A 25277-nucleotide genomic window follows, 5' to 3' on the forward strand; every position below is an offset into this window, starting at 1 on the left:
AATGAACTTGCCTCCATTTCACAGGCCATCACAGTGAACTTTTTCAGTCTGTATTTTCTTTCAACCAAATGTGAGATGATTAAGTTATTGCAAGTAACACTATCATATAGATCCAGTCAGGTACTTGAATTATTGTAATATTGAACAGTTCTTATAAAACAGTTTGTTTGCTGTGAAGTCCTCAATGGCATGAAAGGCAAGCCAATTATTCAGCACTGTGCCCATGCATAATACTATAATATGGAACCAATGATGCAGGACTGAAATAATGGCAATATCACTCACTCAATTAGCCTATTCTCAATCCCCTATTTAAAGTATGTATACAAGTACTGCCACATCGCAATATCTTCTTTCTTTTCAGATATATTTATGGGAAATGCATAAGTTAATATCAGTCAATGCCTGAGTAACTGTCTGTTTTCTGTTTTAAAATTATGGTAATGTTGAAGGCCAATACAGCTTGTCTCATGAGGCTATTTGCTATTGTATCGTGATGCCCTTAAACAATTTTTAAAGTATATTTGGAAAACAGCCAGTGCGTATGGTTATCTGCATGGAGTAAGTTATATTCAAATGTTGCATGCGGGGATGGTACAAAGGGGAATGTCATGATCATGGTTGATGGTGATTATCCACTATCATTGCAATGAAGCATGCCAATTTTCTGCAAAGTTTAACAGACTGTAACGTATCAAGATTAGTGTTGTGAAATCCTGCTTGTGATTGTCAAATGTTATGGACTAGGCCAGACCACTTAAAACATTCTTAAGCAGGCAGCGCAGACCATAACTATGCAATTTGTTTCAGTAAGGGTACAGTGAAAATTACCCAGAGTAAGTTAGCAAGGTGGACTACCAGGTTAAAAACAGATAAAAATTTATTCACAAAATTACACAATGAAACACGAAGAACTGAATAAAGAACACCTACAGAACTCAATCTATCCAAACCTTTAAAAACCAGTATAAATGGAACACATACTTACAGGTTGAAGTTAGAAGGAGAGAGAGAGTTTCCACACAGCTCACTGTTGAACTCCCAACCAGTTCTGGACTGAACTAAACTGCTCAGCCAGAGAGCTGACCACTCCCCTTTCATTCTACAGGTCACTTCTAAAACATGACCACTTAGGCCTGAAGTCTCATCCATTTGCATATAAACAAAAGGCCTCTCAAAATCCTTTCATCTCTGTACCAAACCAGTCTGATTGGAGCCCAACTGGTTTATTACCCCTTTGAAAAAAATCAAAGACAGAGTCTCCTTGAGTCAAGGTACAACCTTTAGCAACAAAGGGACTAGCTTTGTGACACCTCCCCTCTTAAAAAAATGAACCATCAATATCAAAAAGATGGCTTCATTTTTAACCCTTCAAAACCTGGTTAGTGGTCTAAACACACATATACACTAAACTAACTATAAACGTGCACAACCATGTGCAAATTCAGGTGGCGGTACACCCACCACCGAATGCCTCTGTATCGTATTTGAGTCTCGATAACGCATCGGCAATCACGTTTTCGCGACCTGCCACCTGCATAATTGCCAAATGGAACGGCTGCAACAACAAGCTCCATCTAAACAGTCTGGCATTTTTGTCCTTAAATATTTCCACAAATGTCAATAGGTTATGATCAGTGTATACGATTATCTCAGATGCATTGCTGGTAATATAAACACTGAAATGTTGTAATGCCAACACCAAGCTCAAAGTCTCTTTCTCCACCGTTGAATATTTCTGTTGATGGACGTTCAATTTCCTGGAAAAATACCCAATGGGTCTTCCTATCCCCTCATCATACACCTGCAGGAGGACCGCACCAACACCCACATCACTGGCATCAATAGCTGCCTTGAAAGGCTTCGTGTAATCTGGGGTGACTAATACTGGGGCAGTGGTTAACACAGTTTTTAGGCTGTCAAATGCCTTTTGACAGTCAGCTGTACACTGAAACTTCTTGCCCTTTTTTTAACAGTTTGATGAGTGGAGCAGGCAAACTGCTAAAGTTTGACACAAACTTTCAGTAAAATCCAGTCAATCCCAGGAACCATAGTATTTCTTTTTCATCGGCAGTGTGGGAAATTCCCCAATTACTTTCGTTTTTGCATTCCGTGGGACCATTTGTCCATATCCAATAACATGGCTCAGGAAGGTGACATTGGCAAATTCACTTTTAATTAGGTTTACTACCAAGCCTGCCTTCCGAAGTCTATTGGACAAGTCAGATAAAGGTGTAAATGCTCCTTCCATGAGTGACTAAAAATCACCAGGTCATCAATGTAAACAACATAATTGGCTAACCCGGCAACGTCATTATTGGTCAGTTTCTGAAAAGTGACTTCATACTAAATGGCATGACTTTGAACTGATATAGTCCATTTGGCATTCCGAAAGCTGAAATGGCCTATGCTGTCTCTGACAGAGGTACTTGCCAGCAGCCTCTGAGCAAGTCCAACTTAGAAATGTAAGTTATTTATCCCACTTTTTTGACACAGATCTTCAATTGTGTAATTGGATGTGCATCAGTCTTTGTAACGGTGTTGACTTTGCAATAGTCCACACATACCATCTGGCTTTGGCACCATGACTATGGGTGAGCTCCAGTTACTGTAACTCACTTTGATTATGCCATCTTGGAGCATGCGCTCTATCTTCTGAACCTGTGCCAACTTGAGGGTTATGCTTATGAGGATGTTGCTTAATCGGAACAGCATCTCCTATCTCGACATCATGCACAATTAGGTTAATACTTCCCAGTTTATTTCCGCTTATCTCCCCATGTGATAGCAATAAGTCTTCCAGGTCATTTTGATTTTCTTGTGGAAGGTAACTCGATAATTAATCCCAATTTTTGACAACTTCCTCATTGTCCAATTTGATTTGAGGAATGTCCAATTCAGAATCCTCTGAACTTGGTTCTTCCTTCTGTGCTGTAATCATTAACACCTTCTCCTCTTGCTTTCCTTCCCACTCAAAATACCTTATGAACGTATTCACATGACACACTGTGAGATTTCTTCCTGTCTGGAGTCCTTATCAAGTAGTTCACCTCACATAATTTCCTCTTGTTTTGATAAGGTCCACTAAACCTGGCTTTTAAAGGCTCACCTGTTACTGGAAGTAACACCAATAACTTAACTTCCATTGCAAAATTGTGAAGTTGTGATTTCTTATCCACTTTCTCTTTCATTGTATGCTGTGATACTTTTAAATGCAGTCTAGCCAACGCTTCAGCTCTGTTTAATTGTTCTCCAAAACTTGACCCATAGTCTAAATGGGTGGTCTCTGAATTCTTACTTATTAATTTCTCCTTAATCAAATTTTTTTGTAAGTATATTTATTAGCAATTTTTTTTACTTTACAAACATATAAAATTATTGAAAAATACAAATAACAAATATCAGTATAATAAAAAGAAAAAAACACAAATTACAATACAACTACTGTCTCCTAATATTAACCTACCCTCTAATACAAAACAAACCCTAACACTGTGCAAAGCAACACCAAAAAAAGAAAGAAAAGCAAAAAAACCCAAAAACCCCCCCACAAAATACAGAACAGCTATGCTCGGTGCAAAGCTCCCAAACAAAGGAAAGGGAGCATTGTGTATATATACCGTATTAACTCAGGAGAGCCTCTCCAGGGCCCAAGGCTTGACAAATCTAACCATCCTGGTTAAATAAATGCCCTAGTTAAGACAACTGACAAATCTATTTCCAAATAACTCTAGGAGGGCTGCCATGTCTTATAAAAATTGTCAGTTGTAAAAAAGTCCAAGGGAATGTGCTCCATAATTAATTTCTGCCATCCCAGCAAGCCCAGCGGGTTCTCAGGCACCCAGTTCATCAGAATATTCTTCCATGCACAGTATGCAAGAATATTAAATAGTTTCTTCCCATGCCCATCTAAAGATGGTAAATTTGGTAGACCTAAGAGGAGAGATATCGGATCTACTTTGACTTCATTCCTCAATACCCTCCCTATCTCTCCTGCCACAGTGCTCCAATAAACACAGAGCCTATGGCATGTCCAGAAGCAATAGGTAAGAGTACTACACTTATCTTACATTTGAGACACACTGAAGATGCCCCCTTTTTAAATTTCGCCAGATGAGCAGAACTTTTAACTGCGTAGTGCATGTCCTATTACAGATTGAGATCTTTTGAGGATTCTCCCATATATACTCCCATGTTTTAGAAGAGATCTCCACTCTTAGCTCTTGCTCCCAGACCTGACATAACCGGTTAATAGCCTGGAGGCCTTGCCACCCAGCAGGCGATAGAGGGCACTAACCGAAAGGGTGCTTGTGGAACGTAGCAACAAGCTCTCTGTATCGGGCTTATAGGGCTAAGTGAGAAGGGTAGTCTTCTTCTGGATGAAATCCCTAACCTGAAAAAAATGGAAAAGATCTCTGCTGGGTAACCCATATTTGCAGCTCAGTTGCTCAAAAAACATCATAACCTCCCCCTCAAACAAGTCTCCCAAACTAGAAACTCCTCTCGCTGCCCATAGTTTGAACCCTGAGTCCACCATCCCTGGTCAGAGCCCTGGCATGCCAACTATAGGTATAAGTGGCGAAGTCTTGGATAAACAACCCTCATTCTGATGCATCGCCCTCCATGCCTTGACTGTACTAATAACAATGGGGTTCCGGCAATGGTCCATAACTGTCCTCATGTTATCCATGAACAACAGGTTAATAAGAGGGCACTTTGCCTGGGAGGCCTCAATGTCCAGCCATATTGAGTTCTGATCGTTACCTACCCAATCACAGACAAAAGACTTCAGGGAACTCAACTGATACCTTCTGATATCTGGGAAATCAACTCCTCCCCCTCCTTGAGGCAACTGCAATTTAGTAAGTTTGATGAGGGGCCACCCACGATGCCAGACAAAGGAACCGAACCACCACATACACTTCCGCAGCGTTGACCTGGGAAACGTTATAGGGAGCATATGCATGAGATAAAGCAAACGAGGAAGAACATTCATCTTAATGAGAGATATTCGGCCCAGCCATGAGATTGGAAGAGCCTCCCATCTCTGGAGATCTCGCCTAATATTGTCGAGCGAGTGAGCAAAGTTAGTCCGAAATAACAGATCAATCTTGGGGGTAATAAAAATGCCTAGGTATCGGAATCCTGCCCATGACCACTTAAAAGGGAACTTAGAGCCACCTTCAACTTCTGACACACCCTTAGGGTTCCCCAAAGGCATAGCCTGTTATAGTTAATCTTATATCCTGAAATAGCCCCACATGAATTGATACATTGTATCAAATGGGGTACAGAGGTCATCGGGTTCAATAAAAACAGAAGGACATCATCCGCATACAGTGTAATCTTGTGTGCCCTCGATCCCACTTCCGGAGCAGTTATATGGACGTTCTGATGAATGGCCTCTGCCAGCGGCTCTATCACCAACGTAAACAACAACGATAAAAGGGGGGCAGCCTTGATGACTACCTCTGCCAATCGTAAAATTCCCAGACTTCACCCCGTTGGTGATGACCACGGCCAGAGGGTGGAAATATAAAACCTCCATCCACCTAGCAAAGACCCCACCCAACCCAAACTGTTCTAAGACATAAAAAAGATACAGCCATTCCACCCAATCAAATGCTTTCTCTGCAGCTAAGGAAATCACCAACCCCTGAATCGATTGTTGCTGACAAACTTGGACCACATTCAGCAACCTTCTAATATTATTAGAGGACCTATGGCCCCTTATAAAGCCTTCCTGGTCCTCTTTAACAATATGGGGCAATACCCTTTCCAATCTCAGCGCCAGGACCTTGCTCAGAATCTTGAAATCTGAATTTAATAGACAGATGGGCCTGTATGAGGCACAATCCTCAGGAACACTCCCCTTCTTAAGAATTAAGGAAATATTAGCTTCTCTCAAAGATGGTGGTCGGCATTCATGCATATAGGAGTAACTGTACATCTCCAACATTGGCCCTGATAGAATCCCTATAAACTCCTTATAAAACTCACCCGGAAGACCATCAGAGCCAGGCGCTTTCCCACTGTGAAGTTGCCTAGCTGCCTGCTGTATTTCCTGAACTGTCAAGGGGGCATTAAGGAGAGAGCCCTGTTCCAAGGTTACCCCTGGGAGGTCCAGGTTCTTAAAAAACGTCTCCATTTTAGCCCTCCTGTCTTCGCAACCTTCAGACTGATAAAATTCAGAGTAAAAGCTCCGAAAAGCCTCATGAATCTTTTTACCATCATATGTAAGGACCCAATGCTGTCTCTGATTGCAGTAATGGATTGGGGAACATGCTTTATCCTAGTCAGGTCCGCTAAATACTTCCCTGGCCTATCCCCATATTCGAACAGCCTTTGTCTAACGAAAGCAAATTCTTTCTTTGCATTTTGTGTCAGTATTGAATTCAAGGCAACCCGAAGGGCCATGATCCGCTGTAGCTTAGTCACCGAAGGCCGCGCAAAATGTGCCATGCCGCGGCTTTCAACCGTGTCTCAAGTAAACGCTACTGTTCCTCCTTAAACAATTTTAATGGTCCTCTTACTTCATGCCCAAAAATTAATTCAACTGGACTGAATTTGGTCAATTCATTCAGTGCATGTCTGATCACAAAAAGTACCAACAGAATTTCCCTATCCCAATCATTTGGATAATCCTGACCATAAGCCCGCAACATGGTCTTTAGTGTTTGATGCCATCTCTCCAGCTCTCCCTGTGATTCCGGATGGTATACAGTAGATTTGAATTGCTTTATTCCCAAGTTATCCATAACCCCCTTGAATAGTTTGGATGTGAAGTTTGATCCTTGATCAGACTGGATCTCTATTGTCAGTCCGTATCTAGTAAATAATTTAAGTAATTCTTCTACAGCCCGTTTTTGCTGTGATCTTGCGTAATGGGATTGCCTCTGGAAATCTAGTTGACATATCCATTATTGTTAATAAATACTTATTCCCACTTTTTGTTTGAGGTAGGGGGCCTACACAATCAATCAAGACTCTTGTGAAAGGCTCTGCAAATGCTGGAATAGGGTTTAAAGGTGCAGGTTTTATTACTGCCTGTGGTTTTCCAATTAGCTGACATTGATGACATGTCTGTCAAAATTCAACTACATCTTTGTGTAGTCCGGCCAGTAAAAATAGCTGTGTATTTTAGCCTGTGTTTCCCTCACCCCAAATGACCTCCAATTGGTAGCTCATGTGCCACTCGCAGCACCTCTTTTCTATACCCTACTGGCAGAACAATTTGATGAATCGCTGTCTATTTCTCATCTGCTTGAATGTGTGATCATCTCCATTTTCTCATTAAGACATAATTTGTTAAGTAATAACACCGAGGGATGCATTCACTTTCCTTCTATGTAAATGCCATCTGATTTAACTGTTTTAAGTTCTCGTCTGTAATTCAATCACCTTAGCAGAGCTAAAGATACTGGTATGTTTACCTATTTGCTCCTTCTCTGTGCCACTTATCTGATCAAAGGAAGTTTCAGATAACACTGTGTCAGCTTCCTTATCTTTGCCTTTTGATCTCTCCTGCTTCAGCTTGTGCCTCTGTGATCTTGTGATCACACAATCAGGGAAATTCCTGGATAACCATTCTCCATGTCTTTAGTTGCCTGCATCTCCATTGGCTTTTCAACTAGAGTAGGCAGCACACCTACCGGTGAATCAGCTATATCATTTGCAAGGACAAATTGTATTCCTGGAGCTGAGAGTTTGTCCAGTACTCCTACCACAAATTCTCCACTCTTCTCTGGACTCTCTAGCCTCACTTTACATAATTGAGTGCTTTTTGTCTCACCATGAATTCCTGTTACAAGTACCTTTTCTGGCAATAGTCCCTCACGAGTGCATATTTCTTCATCCTTCAGCATTTCAAACTGAGAGGATTCTGTGTCCCTTAATATTCAACCTTCTTACCCACTGCTCCTGGCTTATGTGAATAAACTTTACCCTTGCATGTATATTTTTTAAGCAGATCTAGCACATCCTCCTTAATCAATCTCAGAACATCTTGTATAATTAGAGGCAGTTGTTTAACTTCCCTTGTGCCTTTTGTTACCAGTCCAGCAAAACTTCCAGCTTGTCTGGTTTTCCTACATCTGGCTTTCCCCTAATCCACCACCACTGTGATTTCATGTGGCCCACTTTATTACAATGAAAACACTGGAGCATTTTAACTTCTTTGTCCCCCTCAAGGGTTTCTTTTTTATCCTGTGGTAAGTTATCCTTATGATCTCCACTGAGATCTACCTTTCCCTTTCCATGTGAGGATTTCTCTTTGCCCCAATTTCTCTCCCTCATGGACTGAAATTGATTCTGGAAGCCAAACCCTGTTTTATGGACCAGCTCATAATCATCAGCCACTTCAGCTACTGACCTTGCTGTTTTAACTCTCTGCTCTTCCACATGAGTTCACACTACTTCCTTGCTAAGGTTACCTTCAGTCTTTTATCTCCAGCCTTTTAAGTGACTTTCCTTTTGAAGAGTCAGTTTTTGAAGTTCAAATGCTCTCTCTTTTTCTCTCTCTTCTGATTTTAATTGTAACTCTAACTGTTTCATTTCTGCTGCCATTTCCTTATCTCTCGCCTCTAACTTTAGCTGCTCCATTTGCAATTGAATTCTTGCCATCTCTATAGATTCTGATGGTTTCTCCAGCAAGTTTAAATTCTAAGCTACTGCTGTAATTATCTCTCCTGTCCTCACAGAAGCAGGCAGTTCCAACCCCAGCTTGTCTGCTAATTGCTGCAGCTTGGTCTTATTCACCTTTTGCAAACCTTCCAAAGTCACCGCATCCACTTCCAGAAAACTTGAGCGGACTGCCATTATTATCCCAAGCTTTGTCTACCCAACCAAACCAACATCCGAAATAAAGGCACTAGCACCTACCACTCGCTATTTAAAATCTCGCACAAGGTTGGACTACACCAGACCACTCCAAACATTCTTAAGCAGGCAGCCCAGACCATAACTTTGCAATTTGTTTCTGCAAGTGTACAGTGAAAATTACACGGAGTAAGTTAGCCTGGACTACCAGGCTAAAAACAGCCAAACATTTATTCACAAAATTGCACAGTGAAACACCAAGAACAGAATAAAGCACCCCTTCAGAACTCAGTCTATCCAAATAAGACTCCAGTATGCTGTTCTGAATATACACAACAGTCGCAATAAGTAAACCCCTTTTAAAAACCTGTATAAATGGAACACATGCTTACAGGTTGAAGTTAGGAGGAGAGAAAGTTTCCACTCCGCTAACTGTTGAACTCCCAACCAGTTCTGGACTGTACTAAACTGCTCAGCTAGAGAGCTGACCACTCCCCTTTCATTCTGGCGAAGTTTGCCGATGATACAAAGTTAGGTGGACAGGCAGAAAGTACTGAGGAGTTGGGGAGGCTGCAGAAAGATTTAGACAGTTTAGGAGAGTGGTCCAAGAAATGGCTAATGGAATTCAATGTGAGGTCTTGCACTTTGAAAAAAGGACACAGGCATGGACTATTTTTTAAATCATGAGAAAATTCATAAAGCCAAAGTACAAAGGGATCTGGGAGTGCTAATCCAGGATTCCCTAAAGGTTGATTAAGAAAGCAAATGTAATCTTGTCATTTATCTCAAGAGAGTTGGAATATAAAAGCAGTGATGTGCTACTGAGACTTTATAAAGCTCTAGTTAGGCCCCATTTAGAATACTGTGTCTAATTTTGGGTCCCATCGCTCAGGAAGGACATACTGGCACTGGAGTGTGTCCAGCAGCGATTCACACAGATGATCCCTGGAATGGTGGGCCTAACATACGATGAACGGCTGAGGGTCCTGGGATTGTATTCATTAGAGTTTAGAACGTTGAGGGGAGATCTAATAGAAACTTACAAGATAATGCATGGCTTAGAAAGGGTGGATGCTGGGAAGTTGTTTCCATTAGGCAGGGAGACTAGTTCCCATGTACACAGCCTTAAAATTAGAGACGGTCAATTTAGAACGGAAATGAGGAGACATATTTTCAGCCAGAGAGCTGAATTCATTGCCACAGAGCACAGTGGAAGCCGGGACATTGGGTGTCTTCAAAGCAGAGATTGATAAATTCTTGATCTCGCAAGGAATTAAGGGCTACGGGGAGAATGTAGATAAGTGGAATTGAAACACTCATCAACCATGAATAAATGGTGGAATGGACTCAATGGGCCAAATGGCCTTGCTTCCACTCCTATGTCTTATGGTCTTATTCTGCAAGTCACTTCTAAAACATGACCACCTAGGCCTGAAGTCTCATCTGTTTACATTTAAACAAAAGGCCGCTCAAAATCCTTTCTAGTTCTGTACCAAATCAGTCTGATCGGAGCCCGGCCTGGTTTATTACCCCTCTGAAAATAATCAAGGACAGAGTCTCCTTGAGCCAAGGAACAACTTTTAGGGGGGAAAAATACTAGGTTTGTGAAACAAAGGACCATAATGTAAGAAATGGGAGTGATATTAGGCCGGTCAACCTTTGATCTGACTGTGGCCTTAACTCCCAATCTCCTGCTTGCACCCTTAGCCCCCTTTATAACGATATATAATTGATTGCACTCACCGTGAGTTTCAATGTGTGCCTACAGGCAAAATAATTGTTATATTGATGTGAGAAAAAGGGCTTGTGTTATCCAGATTGAAATGAATCCAAATGGAATAATAATTGATGACTTGTGGTGCAACAATGTACAAAATTATTTGCACCATGCAAAGTAAATCCAGTCAGCAGTTGTGACTGTCCTTTTTGGAATACCAGAAGCTGAGTTCAGCATCAATCACTGCCATTGAAAGTCGCGCAATTCTTGCCCCAGGGTTCTCTCATCTATTCTTAGTGCCTCTTTGGAACTGAATATCTTTGCATTAATATGTGTTGCCTTCAAGAAGGACAGCCGTGAGGTTTTGAGCACATACAATGTGTCTGGGAATAATGGGTCTTGATTTCCAGAGCACCACTCCAGTGAGGTGTAGCAATATATTGCTGAATTGTAGTTGATGCTCAAAGTACAGACCAATGTCTGTGACTCTCAGCTTTGCTCTACCATTGTTTTGACAGAGATCATTCGTTAATTAGTTGCTTATTATCTGGAGGAATCATTATTTTCTCCATTCCTTTTGATAGTACTTTAAACTGGGTTCACTCATTTCATTTCATGGTAATGTAGATTTTAACGGCAAAACTGTGTGGTTATAATGTGGCAGTAATTTTGTACATCAATTGAGTCATTCAATATAACCTTTACCTTAAGGCTATGTTATAATGGTCCGAAGCTATGAGTATTGTAAAGGAGTTATAAACATAAATGTGTATCAATCAGCAATCTTGATATTTGTGTTTAAAACAAAATCTGACTTTTTTGGAAAATCTCAGCAGGTCCGTCGACATCTGTGGAGAGGAATTTGAGTTAACATTCTGAGTCCAGTGACAGTTCCTCAGAGTCAATGGCAGCTATGAAAAAGTTAGTTTTTAATGCAGAAGATGTGGTGGGGTGAGGGGGTAAGGAGTAAACAATGGGTGGAGATACAGCCCAAAGACAGAGAAGGTAGATATATTTCCAAGTCAGGATGGTGAGTGGCTTGGAGGGGAGCTTGAAGATGGTGGTGTTCCCTTCTATCCGCTGCCTTTGTCTCTCCACAGTTGTTGGCAGACCTACAGAGATTGTCCTGCTATTTCTGTCCTTGTTTCAGGTTTCCAGCATCCACAATTCGTTCGTTTATGTATTAATACTTACATATATATATATATATTTGTCTTATGCTTTTGTCCTTGTCACAGACAAAAGTGAGAGGTAATTTGCATTATTTTGTCATGGTCCTGTTCAGTCTATAACAGAGGGTAAGAGAAAGTGAGGGCTGCAGATGCTGGAGAGTCAGAGTCGAAAAGTATGGTGCTGGAAAAGCTCAGCAGGTCAGGCAGCATCCGAGGAGCAGGAGAATCAACGTCAAAGGGCTTATGCCTGATACTTTGACTCTCCTGCTCTTCAGATGCTGCCTGACCTTCCCAGTGCCACACTTTTCGACCATAACAAAAATGACCTATAATTATTGTTGCTTTTTCTCTTCCCCTCTCCTCTAAAAAAAATCACCCTCTGTCTCTGACGTCCAATTTTGAAATGACCTGCATTAAATTTTTTAAAGAGTTAAACAAGAAATGACATGATTTATTAAAACATTCAAACACAAGGGAAATGTTTTTGCATTACGTACACACCCAAGCATATACAGAAGAACGATGAGAAAATAACTTACAATTAAAAATCTCTTTTTATTAAAAAAGAGAAGAGGTGGACATTAATTGATATGAATTAGTCAGTCAGTATCCAGTGCTGGGTCTGGCAGAACCTATTTTTATCGGAACTTGGATACAGGTGGCAGCAGTTGAAACGGTAAAAATATGATTCTTGCAGACAGGAAATTAGTTCACGTTTTGGGCAAAATTAATGTTTCAAGAGAGGTAGGTGATTGAGGCAAGCTCTGGCTGAACTAGTTGTTTGGTCTTAAAAAGCAGTCTAAGAGAATAGTTCAGTTTTATCAACAAATTTGTTGGTAAACTAGAAGTTTCAGTCATGTGACAGCAATTCAACTTAACAAGGTAATCTTGATGTCTCTCATCAAATACTATTGTAACCTGTAAGAGATAACTGTAGAGCACTTCAGCCATAATAGTTTTCAGTGGTTTTCTTTGTTTGGAAATGACCGAGGCGGTCACATGTTGGACTTTTTTTTTATATGCGGGAGTTTATAAAATTGGGAGCTGTAACATTCCAGAGAGATGAAGAATTAGTTTTTCTGTCCCAACAGTTGCTGGAAATTTCTTGAAGTGGCCAACTGGCCCATTCTCTCTTCAGTCGTGGTCGCTTTAAGTCTGCTTCAAAAAATGAACAGTATGTATTTTGTAAAAATAGGTTCTCCCTTCATCTGTCATGGGCATGATGGTTCCAATCTGAAAGTTATTCAGTCCTTTTTCACAGTTGTTACGCACTGTCTGGCTCAGGGAAGAATCAAGAGATATGGAACCTCTGACATTGGATCACATAGCACAGAAGGAACCATTCTACCCTTCATTGCTTGTACTGACTCTTTGATGGTAAATCTAGGTTACTGTTTCATTTCTCTTCTAGTACTGCAACTGTTTTCCTTTCATATTTTTAATCACTGGTGCTCATTAACTGTTTGCTAGGAAGAGTGAATGTAAGAAATTAGGGTTGACACGCTGTTCAATTCTGCTCAGGACAGTGTGGAGACTGTGCAAATCACAACATATTTTAAATTGCAAACTATGTGACAAAAAAAGTAATATGTAGTTTAAAAATTCTAAATTAAAATCTGCAGCTAGTGTCCAGTTGTTTGGAATTTTGTTCATGTGTGGCTTAATGTCATGAGGATTCTGTGATGGAATAGTTAATTTTTAAAAAATTGTCTATGGAAGTACTTACCTCTGAGTTGAGATGCTCGACTTATGATAAGTTGTTTTTCAGACTTGAACATGTGGATGGCAGTGTTTCCAAGTGTTACTGATTAGACTACACCCATTTCTGGTTATATGTAAATGAGTTAGATTTTGGAATGAGGTAAAATTTATACATTTTCAATGATACCAAACTTAGAGGTGTAGCAAACTGTGAGCATGACAACAATCAGCAGCAAACAGGATGTGCGTTTGCATAATGACCACACAGTGGCAGATGAAATTTAATGCCGAGAAGTATGAGCTACTATAGTGTATTTCAGCAGAAGGGACAGAAAAAGGCAATATATACTTAATGGTACGTGTGCAAGGACCAATGAATTTGGAGCTTTACTTATATTGTTCCTTGAAGCTGGCAGGCCATATTGAGACAGTAGTTAACAAAGCATTTAAACCTTCGGCTTCATAAATAAAAAGTTATGTTAAATCTTTATTAGAGTAACTCTGGTCATCACAGTTTCAGATAGTCATTGAGAGGATGCAGAGATGATTTACTGAGGCTTTTAGCGCTAAAATTGGTTCAGAGAAGCTTGGTCAAGTTGGTGACTGTTCTTCTTGGAGGTATAGGAGCTTGATAGGAGATTTGAAAGAGATATATAAGATTATAACTGGTTCAGATAAGATAGACAAAGAAGAGTTATTCCATTAGCTGATGGTGCAGAGACTCAGGTGTTAGGTTTTGGGCAAGAGGTGCAGGCGTAATGTGAGGAACACTTTTACACAGTAGGTGTTAATGACTTGGAACTTGCTACCTATGACTGTTGTGGAATTGGAAATGATCAATGATTTCAAAAGGAATTTGAATTGGTACTTCAGAGAAATAAACGTGCAGGTCAGTGGAGATTGAGCATAGTGTTGGGACCGAGAGAGCTCAATGGGCTGAATGGCAGTCTCCTGCAATATAATAACTCCATGGCACAATGTTAGAATGTAACAATAATTCTAGTGGGCTAATGTGGACTTGGGAAATATCCTGCATTTATTCTGTCAAATTAAAATAAAAGATATATACTACAACCTACCTCTGAAGGGTGTTGGAAATTGGCTGCAGCCCTCACCCCGTGCTGTTAGATTCCCATTGCTTACAAGCTGGTCGGATGCTTGAACAGATGATAGTCAGATCAGATGCTGAAACACATTAGCTTCAATAACAATAACAATAACACACTTTTCTTGTGAAGCTACTCCAGGCTCCTGTCCAATTTATTTATTTTCCTTCAGAAGCAGTTGGTTGTATAACCATGCGTTTAGGCATCTAATTAACACACAACGAATGCATTTTCTCGAAGGTTCTTTTCTCCCCATCACTGTAACTTTGGCTGACACCCTGTTCATGTAATTCCCCTCGTTACCGTGGCAATGTGGGGGGAGTTTGATAACATTCCTGAAGATTATTTATTTAATGTTTAGTGAGCTGGATTCAGAATGCGGCAGTATTACTTATCAGGTACAGTTTGACATGAAATCCCCAAAATGATCAACTTTTGGGTGCAATACTGGTGTACTCATTGGTCTGAAATTTGTAGGCAGGGGTGAAGAAATTGTGCTCACTGCTGATTTCAACAAAAGCTCACTACAACATTTTATTGGACTAAAATGTCAAGTTCACCAATTCTAATGTGGCTTTGAATCTTGAACCATCTCTGGTGATCTCTAGTGTCCAACATTGGTGAAGTGACTAAGCTGGTTAATAAGCCAATCAGCTTTAAGAATTCTCACAGAGAGCAAGCTATGAAGTAAATGCCACAGATTATGAATCCCTTTAAAACAAAATAAAGATGGGAACATATACATGGGATTTAGGTAAAAACTGAAATATCGAAATCTCATATCAAATGACAAATGTACATTTTTATCATCTTAAAAACCATGGCTTTATAAATGTTATTGGGAATAAATGAGACACCACATATGTAACAGTAAGCTTTCGTGGTTAGAGAGTTGTCCAACAATAATTATGACTTTATGCTCCTTAGAAAAAAATGATATCTTAACAAGGCAGAACATTTTCAGTAGTTCTTCGTAAGAATGACTTGAAGATCAAATCACTCATTCTGGATTACTTGGGTCTGCAAAGTCTATCCCAGCATGCCAGTAGAACATGGGAATTAATGGTAGCGCCTTCCAGATTTCCATATCTTTACCCACACTTGTGTGCTGGCACAAGTTCCTGTCATTACCTAATAATGATGACAGGGAAGTCTGACCATTTTGTTGTCTTTATATCTGAGTTTCAAGCAAATCATTTGTGCATATCTGGCTGTTTGCTGAATTCATACATTCTTTGTCAACCAGTAAGCTTCTTTACCAATTTCCAGCTTACTATGTGCTGAGTTGCAATTTGCTCATTTTTCCAATGTTTTGGTGTATGTGTATAGTGATATTTTAGGTGTACAAATTTAACTATACTCCCATATGTGAATAAAACATTCTGTGGAACTCTGTCCTTCATTCTTAAAACATTAGTATGAGTTCTCTCTTCTAAGGGAGGCACCGAAGCCGATGTGAACATGCAGAATATAGAGTCATAGAAATGTACAGCATGGAAAGAGACCCTTCCATGCTGACCAGATATCCCAACCCAATCTAGTCCCACTTGCCAGCACCCGGCCCATATCCCTCCAAACCCTTCCTACTCATATACCCATCCAAATGCCTCTTAAATGTTGCAATTGTACCAGCCTCCACCATATCCTCTGGCAGCTCATTCCATACACATACCACCCTCTGCGTGAAAAAGTTGCCCCTTAGGTCTCTCGTATATCTTTCCCCTCTCACCCTAAACCTATGCCCTCTAGTTCTGGACTCCCTGACCCCAGGGAAAAGACTTTGTCTATTTATCCTATCCATGCCCCTCATAATTTTGTAAACCTCTATAAGGTCACCCCTCTGCCTCTGACGCTCCAGGGAAAACAGCCCCAGCCTGTTCAGCCTGTCCCTGTAGCTCAGATCCTCCAACCCTGGCAACATCCTTGTAAATCTTTTCTGAACCCTTTCAAGTTTCACAACATCTTTCCGATAGAAAGGAGACCAGAATTGCACGCACTATTCCAACAGTGGCCTAACCAATGTCCTGTACAGCCGCAACATGACCTCCCAACCCCTGTACTCAATACTCTGACTAATAAAGGAAAGCATACCAAACGTCTTCTTCACTACCCTATCTACCTGCGACTCCACTTTCAAGGAGCTATGAACCTGCACTCCAAGGTCTCTTTGTTCAACAACACTCCCTAGGACCTTACCACTAAGTGTATAAGTCCTGCTAAGATTTACTTTCCCAAAATGCAGTACCTCACATTTATCTGAATTAAACTCCATCTGCCACTTCTCAGCCCATTTGCCCATCTGGTCCAGATCCTGTTGTAATCTGAGGTAACCCTCTTCGTTGTCTACTACATCTCCAACGTTTGGTATCATCTGCAAACTTACTAACTGTACCTCTTATGCTCGCATCCTTGAATTCCATTTCATCAGTGAGTCATCTGTTGCCCAAGCAACCAAAGAACCATTTCCTATCATTCAAAGTTTGGTTACAAAAGCACAGACAATATACATCATTCTTAAAAAGATTGTTAACTAACATAATCGCAATTGTGTTTATGAGGAGGGAGAGGAGAGATGGAGATTACTGTATTTTCGAGTATTACTTCAGGTCTTTTAGTCTGAGAAATTGGGCTATACACTGTGTCTGGAGTTGGTTCACTGGAAGCCAGAGGGCCTTAAGTGGGTGTGCTGTGTCATTAGCATGGCCCATGTAACATCCGATGCCAGGAAAAACACTCCTATCATAAATGCACCAACAGTTTTCCAATTGGCCATAGTGATGTCAATCCCTACCGCAACCTCTCAACTCCTCTGTTGTGTCAAAATGGTCAGACTGCTTGTCTGACAGTCCAGTACTTGAGGTACAGACATCCCATCTATTTAAAAATTGAGAAAACCCAAGTTGTGGTCTTCAATCCCCTCTGTGACCTCAGTTCCCTAGCAATTTACATGGTCTCTCATGTTGGCATCTTTCTTTCTGAACTGTGTTGATTGCAACTTTGGTCTTTTAATTAACCCCGAGATGAGCATCTGAATAGAGTCATGGAGTCACAGAGATGTACAGTACAGAAACAGAACCTTCAGTCCAACTTGTCCATGCCAACCAGATATCCTAACCCATGTGCCAGTACTTGTCCATATCCCTCTAAATACTTCCTTTTCATATACTCATCCAGACACCTTTTAAATATTGTAGTTGAAGCCTCCACCGCTTCACCTGGCAGCTCATTCCATACACACACCACCTTCTGAGTGAAAACGTTGCCCCTTAAGTCCCTTTTATATCTTTCCCCTCTCACTCGAAACCTATGGCCTGTAGATCTGGACTCCCCCACCCCCCACCACCCCAGAGAAAAGACCTTGTCTATTTATCTGGTCTATGCCCCTCATGATTTTATAAACCCCTATAAGGTCACCCCTGAGTCTCCAGTGCTCCAAGGAAAGAAGCCCCAGCCTATCCAACCTCTCCAAATAGCTCAAGTGTTCCAACCCTGGCAACATCCTTTTAAATCTTTTCTGAGCCCTTTCAAGTTTCATAACATCCTTGCAATAGGATGAAGACCAGAACTGCACACAATATTCCAAAGTGACCTAACCAATGTCCTGTACAGCGGCAACATTGATTTGTATTAGATTCCCTACAGTGTGGAAACAGGCCCTTTGGCCCAACAAGTCCACACTGACCCTCCGAAGAGTAACCCACCCAGGCCCATTCCCCTACATTTACCCTGCACCTAACACTAGGGACAATTTAGCATGGCCAATTCACCTAACCTGCACAACTTTGGACTGTGGGAGGAAACCGGAGCACCCGGAGGAAACCCACACAGAAACTGGGAGAATGTGCAAACTCCACACAGACAGTTGCCCGAGGCGGGAATTGAACCTGGGACCCTGGCGCTGTGAGACAGCAGTGCTAACCACTGAGCCACCGTGCCGCCCCAAATAAAAGAAGCAAGGCCAGCTTGTTGCATTGAGCTTAAATGCAGCAATGGTTAACGCACTGATGTGCAACCTGCGACGCTCAGGAATGGCAGCGGTTGTATGCTCTGACCAATAAAGGAAAGCATACCAATAGTCTTTTCTAGCCTATCTACCTGTGACTCTACTTTCAAGGAATAATGAACCTGCATTCCAAGGTCTGTTTGTTCAGCAACACTCCCCAGGACCTTATCATTAAGTCCTGCTCTGATTTGCTTTTCTAAAAGGCAGCACCTCGCATTTATCTAAATAAAACTCCATCTGCCTGATTGGCCCATCTGATCAGGGTCCCATTGTACTCTGAGGTAACATTCGCTGTCCACTGCACTTCCAATTTTGGTGTTATTTGCAAACTTACTAACTATACCTCCTATGACTATAACCTGGTGTTGTGTGATTTTTAACTATGTTCACACCCAAATCATTTATATAAATGACAAAATGTCGTGGACCCAGCACCGATGCTTGTGGCATACCACTGGTCGCAGGTCTCCAGTCTGAAAAGCAACCCTCTACCATCACCCTCTCTCTTCTACCTTCAAGCCAGTTCTGTATCCAAATGGCTAGTTCTCCCTGTATTCCATGAGATCTAGTCTTGTTAACCAATCTTCCATGAAGAACCTTGTTGAACGCCTTACTGAAGTCCATATAGATCATGTCCACCAATCCGCCCTCATGAATCCTCTTAGTTACTTCTTCAAAAAAACTCAATCAAGTTCATGAGACATGATTTCCCACACACAAAGCCATGCTGACTCTCCCGAATTAGTCCTTGCCTTTCTAACCACACATAAATCCTTTCCCTCAGGATTCCCTCCAACAAATTGCCCACCACCAATGTCAGGCTCACTGGTCTATAGTTCCCTGGCTTTTCCTTACCACCTTTCTTAATTAGTGGCACCACGTTAGCCAACCTTCAGTCTTCTGGCACCTTATCTGTGATCCAAATATCGCAGCAAGGGGCCCAGCAATCACTTCCCTACCTGCCCACAGAGTTCTAGGGTACCCCTGATCAGGGCCTAGGGACCAATCCACTTTTATGTGTTTCAAGACATCCAGTACCACCTCCTCTGTAATAAGTACATTTTTCATTGTTAAAACCATCTACTTCCACCTTTGTAATATTGCCTGATTCTGGCCTGTCTCAGCTGATCTGCTGCAGAATTTATGCTCATTTTACAATTTGTTTAGCTCTTGAATTGACTATTTCAATAGTTCTGGCCAGCCACCAATATTCTACTCACTCTGTCAGCTTGAAGCTGTCCAAGTCTCTCTCCTGCCTGTGTCCTTACTGCCATCAAGTTCTGTTCACCCATCACCCCCCATGCTTGCTCTTGATTTAAGCAATGTCTCCATTCCAAAATCCTCACATTTGTTTTCAAATCCCATTGTGGCCTCTAGTCAGCAGGATCATGGTGAGGCAGGATTTGGGAGAAGGTATAAAGCAGCAAATACTGTCATTTTTATTGCAGCCAGAGATGCTGGATGCCATGCTCCCAAATGCAACTTTGCTGTAAGTCTCAAGCGGTGCAGTTATCCTTGTGTTCTGCTGGTGCTGGCCTGTTTTGGTGGTTACAGACAGACTCTAACCTCATATATTTAATACATTGTCTGACCCGAGATGTCACCTTTTTTTTAATAAAACCTTAAGTTATCTCGAGATTGCGACTTAAAAGACGTTCTGGGATTTACATATTAATGAATTGAAACCTGTAGCACATTCTAAAAGTTGAAAGACTTTTGAGCTCTCCTGAGCCTCAGGCAGGAACATGGTCTTTCTTGTGGTGCCAACCTCCATAGTTCCAGTGTCACACGCTGACTTAGGAACGCTCTCTTTGCCAGGACCCTATTTGTATGACTGTTGCAAGCAGACAGCTTACAGCAGGTCCTTCTCATTCCATGCAGTTCCCCTTTAAGAAGAGCAGGCTCATTGCACCAGACATCAGTTGATGTTATTCAGTCCCCTGCTGAGTGCTCAAACAGCAAGCTGAGCAGGTTCAGGCTTGTGAGATGTTGCAATCATGTAAATGAGAAACAACAAGTTTCCCTTATGTCTGCGATAGATCTAGGAGCAAATTGGTGTCGGGTAAATAAGGTTAATGCATTGTCTGAGCTGAGATCTCGCTTTTTTTTCACAAAACCTTAAGTTACCTGGAGAATGTGCCTTAAAAGAATTTCTGGGATTTACATATTAATGAATTGAAACCTGCAATCCATTCTAAATAATGAAAGACTGAACAGCAATCTACGTTTGTTCAAAATGTCATTTCAGTTGCATGACACTGTAATCTTTTACTATAAATTCTGTGTTATGATCCCGTCCCACAGCTACCTGATGAAGGAGCTGCGCTCCAAAAGCTAGAGCTTCCAAATAAACCTGTTGGTCTACAACTTGGTGTTGTATGGTTTTTAACCAGGGTTACTTTCCAAACATAGACTGGGACTGCCATAGTGTTAAGGGTTTAGATGGAGAGGAATTTGTTAAATGTGTACAAGAACATTTTCTGATTCAGTATGTGGATGTACCTACTAGAGAAGGTGCAAAACTTGACCTATTCTTGGGAAATAAAGCAGGGCAGATGACTAAGGTGTCAGTGGGGGGGCACTTTGGGGCCAACGACCATAATTCTATTAGATTTAAAATAGTGATGGAAAAGGATACACCAAATCTAAAAGTTGAAGTTCTAAATTGGAGAAAGTTGAAACTTTATTGCTGGAACAGCACAGCAGGTCAGGCAGCATCCAGGGAACAGGAGATTCGACGTTTCGGGCACAGGCCCTTCTTCAGGCCCTTCTTCGGCCTGTGCCCGAAACGTCGAATTTCCTGTTCCCTGGATGCTGCCTGACCTGCTGTGCTGTTCCAGCAATAAAGTTTCAACTTTGATCTCCAGCATCTGCAGACCTCACTTTCTCCTCGTAAATTGGAGAAAGGCCAATTTTGACAGTACTAGGCAAGAACTTTCAAAATCTGATTGGAGGCAGATGTTCACAGGTAAAGGGACGGCTGGAAAATGGGAAGCTTTCAGAACTGAGATAACGAGAGTCCAGAGAAAGTATATTCCTGTTAGGGTGAAAGGAAAGGCTAGTTGGTATAGGGAATGCTGGATGACTAAAGAAATTGAGGGTTTGGTTAAGAAAAAGAAGGAAGCATATGTAAGGTATAGACAGGATAGATCGAGTGAATCCTTAGAAGAGTATAAAGGCAGTAGGAGTATACTTAAGAGGGAAATCAGGAGGGCAAAAAGGGGACATGAGATAGCTTTGGCAAATAGAATTAAGGAGAATCCAAAGGGTTTTTACAAATACATTAAGGACAAAAGGGTAACTAGGGAGAGAATAGGGCCCCTCAAAGATCAGCAGGGCAGCCTTTGTGTGGAGCCGCAGGAGATGGGGGAGATACTAAATGAGTATTTTGCATCAGAATTTACTGTGGAAAAGGATATGGAGGATATAGTCTGTAGGGAAATAGATGGTGACACCTTGCAAAATGTTAATATTACAGAGGAGGAAGTGCTGGATGTCTTGAAATGCATAAAGGTGGGTAAATCCCCATGACCTGATCAGGTGAACCCGAGAACTCTGTGGGAAGCTAGAGAAGCGATTGCTGGGCCTCTTGCTGAGATATTTGTATCATCGATAGTCACAGGTGAGATGGCGGAAGATTGGAGGTTGGCTAATGTGGTACCACTCTTTAAGAAGGGCAGTAAAGACAAGCCAGGGAACTATAGACCGGTGAGCCTGACATTGGTGGTGGGCAAGTTGTTGGAGGGAATCCTGAGAGACAGGAAGTACATGTATTTGGAAAGGCAAGTACTGATTAGGGATAGTAAACATGGTTTTGTGCATGGGAAATCATGTCTCACAAACTTGATTGAGGTTTTCGAAGAAGTAACAAAGAGGATTGGTGAGAGCCAAGCGGTGATCGTGATCTATATGGACTTCAGTAAGGCGTATGACAAGGTTCCCCATGGGAGACTGATTAGCAAGGTTAGATCTCATGGAATACAGGGAGAACTAGCCATTTGGATACAGATTTGAAGACCGAAGGTGGTGTTGGAGGGTTGTTTTACAGACTGGAGGCCTGTGACCAATGGAGTGCCACAAGGATCGGTGCTGGGTCCTCTACTTTTTGTCATTTACATAAATGATTTGGATGTGAGCATAAGAGGTACAGTTAGTAAATTTGCAGATGACACCAAAATTGGAGGTGTAGTGGACAGTGAACAAGGTTACCTCAGATTACACAGGATTTTGATCAGATGGGCCAATGGGCTGAGAAGTGGCAGATGGAGTTTAATTCAGATCAGTGCGCAGTGCTGCATTTTGGGAAAGCAAATCTTAGCAGGACTTATACACTTAATGGTAAGGTCCTAGGGAGTGTTGCTGAACAAAGAGACCTTGGAGTGCAGGTTCATAGGATGTTGTCAGGGTTGGAGTATTTGAGCTATGGGGAGAGGCTGAACAGGCTGGGGCTATTTTCCCTGGAGCGTCGGAGGTTGAGGGGTGACCTTATAGAGGTTTACAAAATGATGAGGGGCATTGATAGGATAAATAAACAAATTCTTTTCCCTGGGGTGGGGGAGTCCAAAACTGGAGAGCATAGGTTTAGGATGAGAGAGGAAAGATATAAAAGAGACTTGAGGCGCAACGTTTTCACACAGAGGGTGGTACGTGTTTGGAATGAGCTGCCAGAGGAAGTGGTGGAGGCTGGTACAATTGCAACATTTAAAAGGCATTTGGATGGGTATATGAATAGGGAGGTATTGGAGGGATATGGGTCGGGTGTTGGCAGGTGGCACTGGATTGGGTTGGGATAGCTGGTCAGCATGGGTGGGTTGGACCGAAGGGTCTGTTTCCATACTGTACATCTCTATGACTTTAGGACTCTAAATAAGATCAGAGATCTAAATGTGTGGCTCAGAGATTAGTGTGGGGGAAAGGACTTTCAATTCAAACCACACTAAACTGCTCTACTGGTCTTCACATGAACATTGATGGGAACATCATCTTGGTGAATTGGATAATTCCAATTCTTAGTGAATTCCATTCCTGATGAAGGGCTTATGTCCAAAATGTCAATTCTCTTGCTCCTTGGATGCTGCCTGACCTGCTGTGCTTTTACAGCACCACACTCTCGATTCTGATCTCCAGCATTTGCATTCCTCACTTTCTCCTCCTTGGTGAATTGGACAACCAAAACTGTGGAGAGAGCTCCAAAATTGTGGGTTTGTGGGCGGGATTACATGTGACAAGGCTTGGAAAGTTTAAGAGAAAAGACAAGGCAATAAAGCAAGATAGTTATGTCAGTATGGTAACCAGAGTGTGACAGGAAGACAGAAAGTTTGCAAGCTTTAGAGAGAACCAATAAATAATGTCTGCTTATGGAAGAGTGGTAAAAAGATAAAATCAGAGCTTTCTATTTGAATTTGTGTAGCATTCACATCAAGGTGGATGAATTGATAGTACAGTTTGAAATAACTTAAAAATCACATAACACCAGGTTATAATCCAACAGGTTGATTTGGAAGTACTAGCTTTCAGAGCGCTGCTCCTTCATCAGGTAGCTGTGACGCAGGATCATAAGACACAGAAGTGGGAATGATATGATAGTCTTTGCAGAGACATGTTTGCAAAGTCACACAGTTGAATCTGAATAGTCATGTTATTTGACATTTAGCAAGAATAGGAAGAAAAGCAAATGAGGTGAAGTGACTTGTTAAGCAATGATGAGATCTATACAATAGTGAGAAATGATCTGGATTCTGATTATTAAAATGTGGATTCAATTCAGGTGGACAATAACAACAGCAATGGTTGGAGTGGTTTATAGGTTGCTGGCAGTAGCTACTCTGTATAAACAAGGAAAACTGGCAGTTTGTAAGGAAGGTACTGCAATAATCTGCGAGATTTAAACCTTCATATAGATTGGATAAATGAAACTGGCAAACATTGCCTTATGGATGAAATCATAGAGTGTACTTTGGTCAGTTTTCTAGAACCAACCATTCTGGGAACAAATTCTTTTCGATGGATAAAGGAGAAACAACAGTATTCAGATTTTCAAATGGCAGTTAATGGGCTGTTACCTAAAAGGTTACTGAACAAGATGAGAACTCAAGTGTTGAGGTGACATATTAGCAAGGTTAGAAAATTGGCTAACAACAGAAACGGCCAATCGGGATAAAGTGCATTTTTTTTTGGTGGGCGAAGTGAAATTAATGGAGTGTTGTAGGGAACAATTATTTCCAATCTGCCTTTAGCTGGGTGAAGGGGCAGATGTATTGTGGCCAGATTTTCTGATGATGCAAAGACAGAAAAACAAGTTGTGAGGAGGATAAAAAGAGTTTACAAAGGGATATAAATAGGCTCTGTGAGTGAAGAAGAATTTGGCAGTTGGGGTATAATGTAGGAAAGTGTGATGATGTCCATGTTTTGGCAGGAAGATTAGCAAAAAACCATATGATTTAAACAGCAGGATGCTGTAGAATAGAGGATTATAGGGGTCTTGCACATGAATTACAAAATGATATGGTGCAGGTTCAGCAAGTAATTAGGAATGCAACATGGAAAAGTGGCCATTTTTGCAGGGATGATGAGGTATAAGTGTCGGGAAAGCTTTCTACAACAGTACCATATAGGGCACTAATGAAACTGCATTTGGAGTAATAACTGTCCATAGTTTTGGCCACTTTATATAAGGAGGGATGTATTTGAACTGGAGAGAGTACAGAGAAGTTCACTAGGTTGATTCTTGGGGTGAAGGGTTTGCCTTTTTTCACAAAAGG

At 41.4% G+C, this 25277-nt stretch overlaps 1 protein-coding gene across 2 annotated transcripts in view; it reads left to right on the forward strand.

Moving 5' to 3' along the window:
* The window catches only part of LOC122555828 (integral membrane protein 2C-like), a 78319-nt gene that overhangs the window by 34897 nt on the left and 18145 nt on the right, over positions 1–25277 (forward strand). The window lies entirely within an intron of this gene.

This window comes from Chiloscyllium plagiosum, unplaced genomic scaffold (assembly GCF_037043375.1).
Source record: "Chiloscyllium plagiosum isolate Xiang-an unplaced genomic scaffold, Cpla_swu_hap1 HiC_scaffold_13, whole genome shotgun sequence".
Taxonomy (NCBI): Eukaryota; Metazoa; Chordata; class Chondrichthyes; order Orectolobiformes; family Hemiscylliidae; genus Chiloscyllium; species Chiloscyllium plagiosum.